The sequence below is a fragment of the Terrapene carolina genome, unplaced genomic scaffold (genome assembly GCF_002925995.2).
Source record: "Terrapene carolina triunguis isolate 2854851 unplaced genomic scaffold, T_m_triunguis-2.0 Scaffold714, whole genome shotgun sequence".
Taxonomy (NCBI): domain Eukaryota; kingdom Metazoa; phylum Chordata; order Testudines; family Emydidae; genus Terrapene; species Terrapene triunguis.
This window is the reverse complement of record NW_020665065.1, coordinates 21,684,350-21,698,437: the sequence shown is the minus strand read 5'-3', so window position 1 is coordinate 21,698,437 and position 14,088 is coordinate 21,684,350. Positions and strand designations below refer to the sequence as shown.

At 50.7% G+C, this 14,088-nt stretch overlaps 1 protein-coding gene across 3 annotated transcripts in view; it reads right to left on the bottom strand.

Moving 5' to 3' along the window:
• The window catches only part of ECE1 (endothelin converting enzyme 1), a 160,008-nt gene that overhangs the window by 105,834 nt on the left and 40,086 nt on the right, over window positions 1–14,088 (bottom strand). Inside the window, exon 1 of one of the 3 annotated variants that reach the window (XM_026660061.1) lies at window positions 10,741–10,886. The exons of the other annotated variants lie outside the window; for them this stretch is intronic. The gene's annotated coding sequence lies outside the window, so the exon portion shown is untranslated. Of the gene's footprint in view, window positions 1–10,740; window positions 10,887–14,088 lie in introns of those variants that run through there. 3 annotated transcript variants of the gene reach the window in all.

The window sequence follows — 14,088 nt, the reverse complement described above, 5'->3', positions numbered from 1 at the left end:
CCCCACATTTGTACCCTAAAGTTCAGAGTGGGGAAGCAGCCTTGACAGCATGTCACTAAATGGCTCTGTCTCCACTGCAGAGGTAGCTCAAGTTAACTCCTCTTTAGTTAGAGAATGGCCACACCCGAGCAGCAGAGAGTAGATGAGGCTTGGTCTATACTTCACAGTCATATCAGCAGAGCTACAGCAGTCAGGGGTGTGAAAAAACCACCCCGACTGACATAGCTACGCTGACAAAAAACCCAGTGCAGACAGAGCTTTGCCACTGGAAGAACACTTCCAAAGTTTGGATGTTAGCAGCATGGGTTAATAACAAAAATTTTGGCAGCCAAATCTGGCAAATTGTTCAGATTGGCTTGGGTTTACATACACTGAAGGGTGTATATAAATAGTTATGATAAATACAAAGGATTAAGTTGGAAGAAGGTTTCTAGTGTGTTGCTCTAACGATTGGTGAGAGTAAACATCACCTCAATGAAATTCATGGACGGTCCTCAAGCTTGTGAGACACTGTCATGCCCTCAGAAATGTTAAAGAGTAAGTACAACAGGAGATAAGAATGTTTACCAGCTGGACGAGAAGGAGATACAGCGGACAGCTGCAAAATGGCTGTTTGGGGGCAGCAGCTTCTCAAAAAGGTATTCTGGGAAAAGGTCCTAGAAAAGTGCAATCCCATTCTGAGGAGATTTGGTAAAATCCCAGCATTTACACAGAATTGTGTTTCTGTGTCACAACCGATGGACCAGACCCAACGCCCATTGCAGGCAAAGGAAAGACTCCCACAGACGAGTGGGACTAAATGGCAGAATAAATGGCCACATTTGTAGTGAATGGCAGTACCCCAAATTAGAGTGTTGGAAAAAAAATTGGGAAAGTTTTAGGTGGCATTTAAACAATATTTGCAGTAGTGGCAGCACATGCTTGTTTCTCACATCAGAGGAAGATTCCAGGTGGTCATTCTGCAACGCTGCTCTTGCAGCCTGAAACTTCCAAAGCTGGGCTGGCTGTGGGGATAATTATCCCCTGAATGTGCCTGGGGCAGTACCCCCCTCCCCTGCTTGAGCAGCCCTGTGTCTACTGGTGTCACAAGGGGCTTACTCCTGCCTTTTTAACACGTCACTGTGTGAAGGGGAGGAGCAGATCATGATGAAATCTACAACAGGCATCTTCTGACCTAAGCACAGAGCTTGAGAGCTTCCTTCCCCCCACCACTCCCTGAGTGTGTTTGTTTCAGGAATGAAAAAGTGCTGCAGAAGCTCCCAGCCCTGCTACTGGCTCTACCAAATACAGCTCTGCATTCTTATTGGCTGAGCCAGCGAGGGGTGGGGGGAGGGGAGTGAGTGATGTGGCTCCCAGCCAGTGGTAGGAAACTGAGGAGGGGAAAGGAGCCCCCTTTCTGCTCCCTCTAAATGGCACTCTTGTCCACAGCGTGAGTGAATGGAGGATACACCTGCATTGCACACCTGTAAGAGACTCAGAAGCACTGGACAGTGGAAGAGGAGCAATAGCATTTACATGGGCTAGTCTTCACTGCAAAGTTAACTTGACCCCCGTCCATACACAAGAACCCGTTGAACGTGTGCAGTGGTGCTAGTTACACAAGTTTGCTAGCTCAACATGGGGTGCAGCCTAAGACCCAGTAAGCGCAACTTGTCTGTTCTTAACATGACTGTTATGCAGTGCAGACACAGGTGGGGTCAGTGACACGCTTGAGAGCCACTAATCCTCCAGGGCCTTCCCACAATTCCTCCTGGACAAAATGGTTACCTACCTATCATAACTGTTGTCCTTCAAGATGTGTTGCTCATGTCCATTCCAAATAGATGTGTGCACACTACGTGCACAGTCGCCGGAAGGTTTTTCCCTTAGCGGTACCTGGAGCCCCCTGGAGTCACACCTTCATGGCAGTGTGTATAGGTCCCCGACGACCTGCTGCCTCTTCAGTTCCTTCTTGCCGGATACTCTGACAGAGGGGAGGTGGCTGGGTCTTGGAATGGACATGAGCAACACATCTCGAAGAACAGTTCAGTTTCAGTTATGAAAGATAGGTAACAGTTTTTTCTTTTTCAAGTGATTGCTCATGTCGATTCCAAGTAGGTGACTCCCAAGCAGTGGCTAGGAGGAGGGGTCGGAGTTCACCGAGTCACAGACTGAAGCACCACTCTGCCAAATGCGGCATCGTCTCTAGCCTGCTGTGTAATACCGTGTTTCCCCGAAAATAAGACAGTGTCTTATATTAATTTTTGCTCCCAAAGATGCGCTAGGTCTTATTTTCAGGGGAGGTCTTATTTTTCTTGTCCTGCGGCCAATCAGTGAGCCGCGCGGCGGCGCCCGCCGCTAGGTCTTATTTTCGGGGGATGCCTTATATTACAGCGAGAGGCAAAACTGGAAGGTGGTCTTATTTTCGGGGGATGTCTTACTTTCGGGGAAACACGGTAGCGTAGTGCGATGTAAAAGTGCAAATAGATGACCATGTCACCGCTTGAATAGGAACCTGAGCAAGGAAGGCAGCTAACAAAGCTTGCGGCCTTGTGGAGTGCGTTGTTAATGCTGGTGCCGGTCTCTTTGCTAGGTTACAGCACTTCTTGATACAGGCCGTGATCCAAGAGGAGATCCTTTGGGACGACACGGGAAGCCCTTTCATTTGTTCAGCAATCGCAACCAAGAGCTGTTGATTTTCAAAACGACTTCATCTGCTCAATTTAGAAGGCTAGCGCCCATCTGACATCCAGGGAATGGAGCATGCATTCTCCGTCATTGGCATGCAGCTTAGGGAACACTGGAAGAAAAATGTCCTGATTTGCGTAAAACTGTGAAACCACCTTCGGGAGGAAAGCTGGATGCAGTTTGGAAGAGAGAAGCTACTACAACGACTGTCACTGGTGGTTAGAGGGAACTGAAGAGGCTGTGGGTCAGCAGGGACCTATATACACCTCCATGAAGGTGCGACTCCAGGTGGCTCCACAGCCGACCCAATGGGTACCACTAGGGGGAAGAACCTTCTGGTGACCATGCACATGGCACCCACACACCTACTTGGAATAACATGAGCAATCACTCAAAGAAGAACATTTTTTTTCTTGCTCTCATTTGAGCAACAAGCCCAGTTTAATCCAACTAACTGTTTGGCCACATTAGCTCTCCTCTATTTTGGTTGAGGGGACCTCAGTCTTCTCCTATCCATCTACCTCCTTTGTCATGCAGTGGCCCCATAATCCTTTGTGCCTCATCCCATAATCCTTGCACCATTTTGGTATGAAAGGACTAAAATATTGCAAAATAAGAGTTTATGTATTTATTTTGTTCTTTCTGGGTCTTACTTCATGGCACATTTCTCCTGCTCAGTCCAGCCCTACATTCATTCCCCTTCTCTATTTGTTCTCAGTTCCTCCTTTCATCACCCACACCTTCAATCCCTTCATGGTTCCAACCCCCTCCTGGTATGGAGACAGATTAGGGGGAGCATATTCCTCATTCTCTCTCAGCATGCAGAGGATTATTCCATTTTCCTGCTCTCCTCCCTCAATGGTTTGGAAAGGAAGGGTGGGGTACAAAAGCATTACCCCAATTTCCTGCTCTGTGCTGAAGGCTGGAGTTGGAGTGGCTGAGTCTTCTCCCAATAGCCCTGGAACTGTGTACATATGCATCAGCTACAGTGGACACAGCTGCTTAGGTTGGAGCTGCAGGGTAACGTATCATGCTCTGCAGTTGCCCCCTCCCTCCCGGAGTTTACCTCTGCTGCCCTAGCACAGAAGGTCCCAGGATGCTCCTATTTAAAGAACAAACCCCTGCCGGAGATCTAAGCAAGGGCAGTTAGTGTCTGGTGTTGCCTCCCTTTGTCCAGCCATCAGAACCGGAGTCTCCTGCCGGTGTATTGCCTTCTCTCCCTCAGCCCTGGTGGTGAGAGGCTTTGCACAAATCAGCTTCAGCGATCCCATTTCAAGCCCTAAAAACTCCAGCCCGCCCCATCTCTGCCACATTCACCCCCTGCCCTGGTACTGCTTCTCATTACAGTCCTGGCCTCCCTTGACCCCATTTGCTTTACAGTGGCATCCCCGCACCATTGTATTCCTACTAGGATGTTTGCAACATTTCTCTGTGGGCTGCTTTCCTTTCTCATCCATCATCTTAACGACCCTCCTGGGAGGATGTGTCCTGTCCCTTTAAATCTGTGCCAGGGAGCTGGGCACGACAGCAGCACAGGGTCCCAGATTCATTTAGCCTCCTCACATCCATTGACTTCAATGGAAATTAGGGGCCTACGTACCTTGGTGGATCTGGGCCAGGGTGACTATCCCCTTTAAGAGGGGGCAGGGTTCAGTGCAGCTGACTGATTATATAATTATCTGCTGCCCAACTGGGCTTCAGGAAAGGCACCTGGACCTTATAAAAGGGGAAAGCAACTGCAGATGGGGATTTGCAGATGCCTGCAAGCATGGCAGGGAGCAAGAAGGCTCCTAAGTCAGTAGGGGGAAGACACCAATGGCAATGGCCTATGGAAAGGCTAAATTCCAGGCAAGAGGTGCTGGGAAATGGACTGTCAGGGAGGAGGGCCTGGGCTGGCCCCTGCTGAAAAAGGAGTGAAGGCTGTAGGTTTGAATTCTCTTTAGAAAGACACGGCGCAGGACTTAATACATTGGATCCCCGAAGGGGAGTGTTTTGAATATCTGGACTGTGTGGCCCTGAGTAAAGGGGAAACTAAGGCAGTCCCAAGCAGAGCCACACAAGCCTGAAGGTGGCGCTACAGGGCAGGCATGCCATTTGACAAGAAGGTTCTAAGCTCTCCAGAGAAGCAGAGAAAAAGGAGAGAGTGGCTCTGTTTTCCTTATTCTAACAGAGTTCCTTGTTCAGTGATAGAAGAAAGCAGCTCTTCATGTGATTCTTTACCACTGTCCTGGCATAGATGTAAGAAGCAGGGGCCATATTCTCCCAGATGCAGGTTCCCCTCCCCAGGCACAAGGGGCAGGAGATGCCTTGAATTTTGCTTTGTGGAGCTTCCTGATCATCACTTCATGGAGCAGAGGAGAGAGTTGCTCCCCTTGTAGGCCCATAAGCTAGCAGATCTCCTGCTGCGCTGTAAGAAGAGCACATGCCACCTTCCCCATAGTAACCCTTCCTCTGCCACTGGCAGACAGACACTCTCATGGAGGGGAGGCTGTGGCCGCTAATGCTTCTTGAGGCAGCAAATCCAATTTCTGACAGGAAGTCAGTGAGGTGCAAAGGGGAGCAAAGCCCAAGAGCAGTCACTGCCAGAGCCGTCCCTAGGGTACAGCGAATCAGGGTGACCGCTCTGGGCCCCACGGGCCAGCGTGATTGGCTGGTGCGCATGGGCGGTGTGTGAACCTTTGGCTAGGGGAGGCTGGCTAGTACCCGGCCCTCCCCAGCCCCAGAGTGCCGGGAGGGAGAGCGGCATGGCCCCAGCCCCCTGGAGCCCAGCGGCACTGCTGAAGCAGGGCCCTGGGGGGCTGGGGGTGGCCGGGGCAACGCCTGGCTGTTTGGGGAGGCACTGCCTCCCCCAGCTTCCCCTATCCGCCGCCCAGCATGGTCGGTCCCAGAAGTGACGGATTCATCACTTCTGCCCCGGGCCCTGCACCCCCCTAGGAATAGCCCTGGTCACTGCCCCTCCCAGAAAGGGGAAGAGTTGAGAAGCAGGGCTAGACCCAGGGTCTCCCAACTCCCAGCTGGCTACCCTAACTACTGGACTACAGTATCAGGCTCACATTCTCTCTCTCTGGCCCAGTAATTAGTTAAGTATTTAGTCACAGTGGAAGAGTCATTGGGCCAGAGAGAGAGAGAGAGAGAATGGGTCTGTAGTCAGTCACTAGGGCACCCACCTGGGGGTAGGAGACCCTGGCTCCAGGCCCCCGTTCCAATTGCTTGTTCATTATTTATCCAGAGTGTGAGGGAGCCCCACAGCAGAGTATCCCAGAGCCCAGTGGTTCTGAGCTTGCACCTGAGAGGTGGGAGACCCCTGTTCAAATCCCTTCTCTCCCTCAGGCAGAGCGGGGAATTCAACCCAAGGCTCCCACATCCCAGGCAAGTGTGCTAACCACAGGGATAAAAGTGAGGAGGTGGGCACCAGCACCACCTCCTGCTCAGGCTGAGTTATCAAAAGGACCCGACCATGTAAGTTTGAGCAGAGGCTCCCTATAAGATAGGGCCCCATACCCAGGTTAAGGGGCCAAAGGCCCGTCTTCCCCTGGTGCGTGAATCGCTCTGCGACTCAGGCAGGAGATGGTATCCAGATGCCTAGAGGGAGGCAGCAGCACACATAGCCAGAGGCAGGAACACAGGCACCGAGCGACTTTAGGCACCTACAGGACTCAGTGGGAGTTTTGTGGATCACAGTGGAGCCAAAACTAGGACTTAGGTGTCTAAATCTTGGGTTTTGGTGCCTAAGTACTTTTGTGGGGCCCACACTTACATTGCAATGACATCAAGGGGACTAAAGCACACTGACATGGTGGAGTACTCTGTTAAACAGAATGCACTTAAACTCATGCTATAATGCCTTCCTGAACTAGGGCCTAGTTCAGCCACGAGCTATTCGGCTTGATGCTGGGCTCGCTGCATGGATTCTCTGGCCTGCATTATTAGGGTTACCATACGTCTGGATTTTCCCAGACATGTCCGGCTTTTTGGTCCTCAAATCCCCGTCCGGGGGGGAATTGCCAAAAAGCCGGACATGTCCGGGAAAATAGGGAAGGGTCTTGGGGCTTGGGTCTGGACTGGAGCCGCTGGGGCCAGAGCCGCTCGACCAGGGCCGGTGCCGGGCCGGGGTCGGGCCCGAACCGCTCAGCCGGAATCGGGGCCCGAGCCGAGCTGGGCCGGAGCCGCTGGGACCGGGGCTGGAGGTGCTCGGCCACCGGCTGGAGCTGCTCGGCCGGGGCCCTGGGGCCCGAGCCGAGCTGCAGTCGCTAGGGCCAGGGGTGCTCGGCCGGGGCCGAGTCGAGCCGGGGCCGAGTCGAGCCAGGCCGGAGATGCCGGGGCCAGAGCATCTTGGCCGGGGCCGGCTGGCCACTGGAGGGAGCCGCTCGGCCAGGGGGGCTGGACCAGGCCGCGCCTCCTTGCGCCCGCTACCGCCCCAGCCCCAGCCCACCTGCTGCCTCCCTGTTTCAGGCTTCCCACGAACATTTGATTCGCGGGAAGCAGGGGAGGGGGAGGAGCAGGGGGGGCGGAGCGTTCAGGGAAGGGGGCAGAGTTGGGGCGGGGCTGGGGGCGGAGTTGGGCCCCGTGGAGTGTCTTTTGTTTTATTATTATTAAAATATGGTAACCCTAGCATTATGATAATAATTCCTAGCTCCATCTAAGCAGGCTGCCTGAGAACAGCCCCCAGCCCATGTCCCGTCCAAGGCAGGTGGAGGGTCCAGGGCTCCCCATGGTGGCCCAGGCTCCCTGGGCGGCTTATTGCAGCTCAACTACAGCTTCTGGGGCCTCAGAGGGAAAAGGCAGAGCAGAGCAGGGCAGGGCTTCTGAGAGGGACTGGGCCTTGTGGCAAGGGGGGGCTGCCCCACACCGGGAAGAGGCTGACACCGCTAGCAGGGTTGGGGGGGCCTCCATTAACCTTGTCAGCTCTCCTGCCGTGAAGTGCAGCTCCTGCTGGCGCCACTCTGTGCCTGCCTGAGGCTTGCAGTTTGGGGGGCAGTGTGGCCACCTGCCCCGCAAACTATGTCCATGTGAAAAAGTGGGCAAGCAGTGCCCCCATGGCTGCCCCGGGTTCCGGCACCCCTGCAAACTCTGTACAGCACCTGGACGGATGCAGCACAGTTTACCCAGCTGAGATGTCCCAGAGTCTGTCTCCCTCCCATTTGTGTACTTGAAACCTTCCCACAAATAACCCCTCTCAACCAGCTGGCTTGAGATAAAGAAATCGGTCTTTGGAAATAGTTATTTAATGTAGCTCTAATTCGCTCTTCCCCTTCGGTTTCCTTTGAAATATTGAAAAGCCAAAGGGGAACAGCTTCCCTACCACAGGCTCTCTGCTGATCTGTGGCATCAAAGGGGGGGTAGAACAGAGGACTGCAGCGAGAGGTCAGGCTAAAGAATGCCGAGGTCACAGCCCTTGCTCCCAGGCACAGACTCCAAAGAAGAATTCAGTGGTTGCATGACAAAGCTAGCTGAAAAAGAATCACCTAAACAGGCCTCAAGCTGCAGGATGTTCATGGGCAGATCATGCTTACAGCATGTCCTCCAGAAGGAAGTTCTTCTTCTAAGCAATTTCAGGACACTAAAGGAAGGGACCGTGCCCTAGACCAGGGGGTGACATTTTCATAGCAAGGACCACATCTTAAAGAGAGAATGTCCTGTGTCTCCCTTATCCATTGTCATCACTAGGACCTAGTTCCCCTTCCATTTGAGGTAGCCTGGCCCGGTTTCCCTCCTGTTTGCTGTTGCACAATATCCTTGTCTGATGGCAGTAATTGACAACATGGAAAAGTAATGTAAGGAGATATTTTTAGCTTCTGTTAATGCAATTTAGCAGCTGGAAACAAGGAAGGAACCATGTGGCAGCCAGCTCTCCACAGACCACCACCAAGTGTCCCGCAGACCATAGTTTGAGAACTGCTGTGATAGACTGATTGCTCTTCTTTCCTAAGACACATGCTTTCCAGTTAATGACATTCTGCGGAATAAGATCCACCCTGCAATTTCAGCTGGATACAGTCCCCTTTGTTTCCTTTCCTAACAGTGGACTATTCGCTGCCATGTTGGGCCCCAGAGGCTGCCTTTTAGCAATACGTGAAGTGACTTATTAGTGTCTTTCCCTTCCTAGAAGAGCCGCTGTTTGCACAGAGTAGTGATTCTTGGGTAAATGGTTTTCAGTGTGCGTTGGGTTTCTTTAGGACAAGTGGCACTATAGAAATCCAAGATTACTACTCCCATTGCCATCACTCCCAAACTATAAAGCCATCCCATTCCAGTACTAGGGAGCTCTAGCCTAAAGCCAATGGGTCAAATTCATCCCAGATGTAACTCCACTGACTTCAATAGAGTAACACTAAGGATAAGCCACCTTGGAGCCACTTTTACAGGCTCTGAGCCTTGGATTACACTACAAACTTACGTCCGTATAACCACATCTCGGGGGTTTGGACAAGCAATGCAGTTATACCGACCTAACTTCCGGTGTAGAGAGCACTATGTTAACAGAGGGCTACTCCCACCGACATAGCTACCGCCTCTGGGAGAGGTGGAGTACCTCCACTGGTGAGAGAAGCTCCCTTGACTCTCATAGATCTACACTTTAATGTCCACTCTGCTAGAGAATCTGCCTACCATAGCGGGATACCTTGGCCACACGGTCAGTACAAGGGGAGCTACCTTTGTTTAATTCTGCTCAGAGGACTCTTACACACCAGAGCATGTTAAAACTGGGCAGCCATTTTTCTGGCTGTTTCCACTGCAGTTTCAGATACACGCAGATAAGCTCATGCTTTATGAATGTGCTGCTTCCCCTTTCTCCTGTGGTAGAGTTACACTTCTGCCTTTCTGATGCTGGGCTGTTAGTCTGCAAGTGGCATCTCAAAAGACCACCAGTGCACAGTGTCGCTGGAACTATGTGAAGTGAGAAGCCACAGCTGGTGCACACTGAACATATGGCGTCAGCACTTAGTGAATAGGGTGAAAACTAAGGCAAAGACAGGCTGGGCATTTCCTTGAGGTTTAAAAAACCCTTCTTAGAGGGCCAACCTTGGTGCAGCTAATCCTGCTCTTCTTCCTGCAGTGTCCAGACCCTCCCCGGAACCCAAGTGGTCCATTTTGCCTGCTCATCCATCTGGCTCCAAGGAGTTCTGGTATATCTCTCTGCATCGGCATTTGTTACACACGCACCACTGTCGTATCAGAGCACCAAACTGGGTTTATACATCCCAAGCACAAGTACCCCAGAATGAGCCATTTCATTAAAGAACCCCACAGAATAAATGACACTGACTAGGTCCCTCAAATGCCACTTTTGGGGGACACCTAAAAGAAGTGATCAACGCACCCAACTGGAAGGAGACTCCCTAGGGATGCCTTCCCTGATGGAAGGCTGATCAACAGGTTCTTACAGATACCTGTACGCTCCCATTGACTTCATTGGGAGCAGGATTTGGCCCTAAATCTCTGTGCTAAATCTGCCCAGAGCAGCTGGCTGCCTGTTGGAGGATCCCTCCCAAAGCAAGTCTTGATCTATTTCCTAGCCCCTGGTGATGGAATGTGCCTTAGCATCAGATCCCATAATCCTCATGTGTGCAAAACTCCCATTGACCTGCAGCTGCTTCATTCCCATCCTTCCCACATTCCATTATTATTAACCCGGTTTATTTCGGTGGTGTCTAGGGACCAACCAAGGCCAGGGCACCATTGTCCTAGGCACTGCACAAACCTGCCCTGAAGAATTCACAATCTCCATAGATGGGGCAGGCAAAGGGCAGGGGAAAGGGGTGGACAGACAAGCAACAACATAGTCCATTCAATGACAATGTGTGACAGGGAGATTTGCCAGCAAAGGGATGTGTGCTCACCTCCATCCTTCCAATCAGCTGATAATCCCACCATAACTGCACCATGGAGTCTCAGCAAATGAAACTAACCAGACTGGACAATGCCACACCCCCTGGAGCAAATCCTTTTCACCTGATAGAAGCAACTGTAGTGTTAACCCAGCGTCCCCCAGGCACCAGACCGTCTTCCCCAGACTATTTTTTTAAAAGGTTAAAAACAAGAACAATTCCATGAAGTAAGAAGCTGACTCACCTCTTACCAATTCAGCCTGGAGGGCAGTGGCCTGGGGCGATTCTTTTAGATGAAAAAGAGTCCCAGGAAACTTTTTAAAGGAACTCTCAGTCGTATCCTGGGGGGAGCACCAGACCTTAGAGGACTGTGCAGCTTGTACATGCAAGCCCCTGTTGAAGCTTGTGTTAACAGAGCCCAGCCCACACACTGTCAAGGTGCAACTACGTGAGAGCATACGCACGAGAGGTTCCCTTTCACTGAATCACTTCCTCTGCTAATGATTGCCAGATATCCTCTGAAGCAGGGAGAGGATGCTGGGGGTTGGGCTGTCGAGGTCACATTCTTGTTTGTAAATCTTCTTCCCTTTCGCCTGGTTCTGTGCACGTTGCACAGGAGCTGTGTCTGTGGGAACCCAGTACAGAGCTCAGTGTCTGAACAATCACACTGTAAAGTGGACTTTAAAGTGGATCCAGAGGCTAGAGTGTACTTGGGCTTTCAGAAAGCCTTTGACAAGCGAGGTCCCGCACCAAAGGCTCTTATGCAAAGTAAGTTGTCATGGGATAAGAGGGAAGGTCCTCTCATGGACCAGTAACTGGTTAAAAGATAGAAAACAAAGGGTAGGAATAAATGGTTCGTTTTCACAGTGGAGAAAAAATAAATAGTGGGGTCACTCCAAGGATCTCTGCTATTCAACACATTCATAAGTTATCTGGAAAAAGGGTGGTAAAATTTGCAGATGATACAAAATTACTGAAAATAGTTAAGTCCAAAGCTAACTGTGAAGAGTTAAAAAGGTACCTCACTGAACTAGGCGACCGAGCAACCAAATGGCAGATGAAATTCAATGAATCAAACAGATAATTTTAAAGGGCCAGGCAGCACAACGGCTAAGGCAGGCTAATGGCTAAGGCTGCTTCCCTCCTGCTCTGCTTCCAGAAGCGGCTGGCACATCCCTGCGGCCCCTGAGGGAGGGCATGTTTCCACGCGCTACTCCTGCCCTGAGCTGCGGCCAATGGGAGCTGCGGAGCACTGCCTGCGGGCAGCAGCGTGTGGAGACCCCTCCGGCCCCCCGTCTAGGAGCTGCTGCCAGAGGTGGGTGTGGGTCGCTTTCGGGAGCCGCCCGAGGTAAGTGCTGCACCCCTCAACCTCTCCCACACCCCAACCCCCTGCCCCAGCTCAGACCCCACATGCAAACTCCCTCCCAGAGCCCGACCGCCACACCCCCTCCTGCACCCCAACCCCCTGCCCCAGCCCAGTCCCCACACCCAAACTCCCTCCCAGAACCCAACCCCAAACCCCACACCTAAACTCCCTCCCAGAGCCTGTCCCCCACACTCCCTCCCACACCCCAACCGTCTGCCCAGCCCAAACCCTGCATCCCAACTTCCTCCCAGAGCCTGCTCCCTGGACCCTCTCCTGCACCCCAACCCCCTGCCCTAGCCCAGAGCCTGCACCCAAACTCCCTCCCAGAGCCTGACCCTCCCCACACACACACCCAAACTCCCTCCTAGAGCCTTAGGCAGGTGAAGAGTAGGGTGGGACTTGGACCCGTTCTGGGCACCACCAAAAATTATACAAACCTGCCACCCCTGAACACAGTCAACCTGTGTAATTCATTGCCAGGGGATATTGTGAAGGCCAAAAGTATAACTGGGTTCAAAAAAGAATTAGATAAGTTCATGGAGGTTAGGTCCATCAATGGCTAGTCAATTAGCTAATGATACAATCCCATACTCCGGAGGTCCCTAAATCATGAGTTGCCAGAAGCGGATACTGGACAACAGGGGATGGATCACTTGATAACTGCCATGTTCTGTTCATTCCCTCTGAAGCACCTGGCACTGACCATTGTTGGAAGACAGGATACAGGGCTAGATGGACCATTGGTCTTCCCTAGTATGGCCATTCTTACGTAGGGGGGAAGAAATGGATTGTGCCACTTTTTGCTTCTTTATTGCATATAAAAGCTCCTTAGAGGACTGTAACAAACAAATTGTTTTTTGGTCTCCATGAAGAAAATGGAAAATCAGGTCTTGTTTAGCCTAGAAGAATCTGTGGTGGCTAGAGAACTAGTGAAATATTTTGTTTTGTTCATACCTATTTAACTCCAATGACTAATTAACACATAGGAGAAATTCAGTATCTGCCATTGTTATTTGCAATGGTGTTGTAGCTGTATTTCTCCCAGGATAGGAGATACACAAGGTGGGCAAGGTAACTTTTGTTATTGGACCAGCTTCTGCTGGTGAAAGAGACAAGCTTTTGAGCTCCACAAAGCTCTTTTTCAGGTCTGGAAAAGGTAACCAGTGTGTCACAACTAATACAAGGTGGGAGAGATTGTTAAGCATAAGGGGTTATCACATGTTGCAGGAGATCATTTAAAATGAAGTGGGAAATTAACACCTCTTCAGTCATAGGACAAACAAGGGTTAGTAGGTTACCAATGGTTGTGATGAACCATAAAGCCAAGGTCTCTGGTTGAGTCCATGATTTTTTAATATGTAACAGAGAGTTAGGAGTTTAAGCTCCCAGGCTCATCTTTTGAAGGTTTTTTGCCATTTCCTTTGAGGACTAGGACCAAGTGGTCAGATACGGAGTGATCACTTTGTGAAAAGTTTCAGAGTGGTAGCCCTGTTAGTCTGTATCAGCAAAAAGAACGAGGAGTCCTTGTGGCACCTTAGAGACTAACAAATTTATTTGAGCAAGTGGATTTTAGCCCACAAAAGCTTATGCTCAAATAAATTTGTTAGTCTCCAAGGTGCCACAAATACTCCTCGTTCTTTTTGTGAAAAGTGTTCACCCATGGGTGATAGTGCGGTTTTTGTCTTTTATTGTTTTTCTGTGTGAGTTCATTCAAGAGTGTAGTGATTGTCTGGTTTCACCCACCTCAGAAGCCCCAGCAACAACCATGCTCTCACCCACCTTGTCTCTCATTTGTTAAAATTCCAGCAACAACTACCATTAATATCACAACAAACAGCTGAGATAAAATCTGGTTTTGCTGGAGGAATTTCTGGTTATGTTACTAATAACAAGCAGAGGGGGAAAAAAAAAAAGATATGTGCACATATTTGGTGCTTATTTATAAACCATAAAATGCAAACATACCCTCTGCACAAACGCAACTAAAAAAAAAATCGCCATTCCTTTAAATCTCCTTTATGTTCACGTGAAAGATGTGAATGGCCCAAACTCATTCACATTGTCCAAACCCACCCAGAATTACCCAGTATGGCTGGGCTGAGAGCCAGAAATCAGGTGTCCCAATCCTCCGCTCCAATGCTAGCACAAAAGCCCAGAGCCCCACGATGGAGCCGTGTGCACCTGGGCAAAGTGAGTGTAGCAGCTCCCATGTGGACTCAGAAGCAT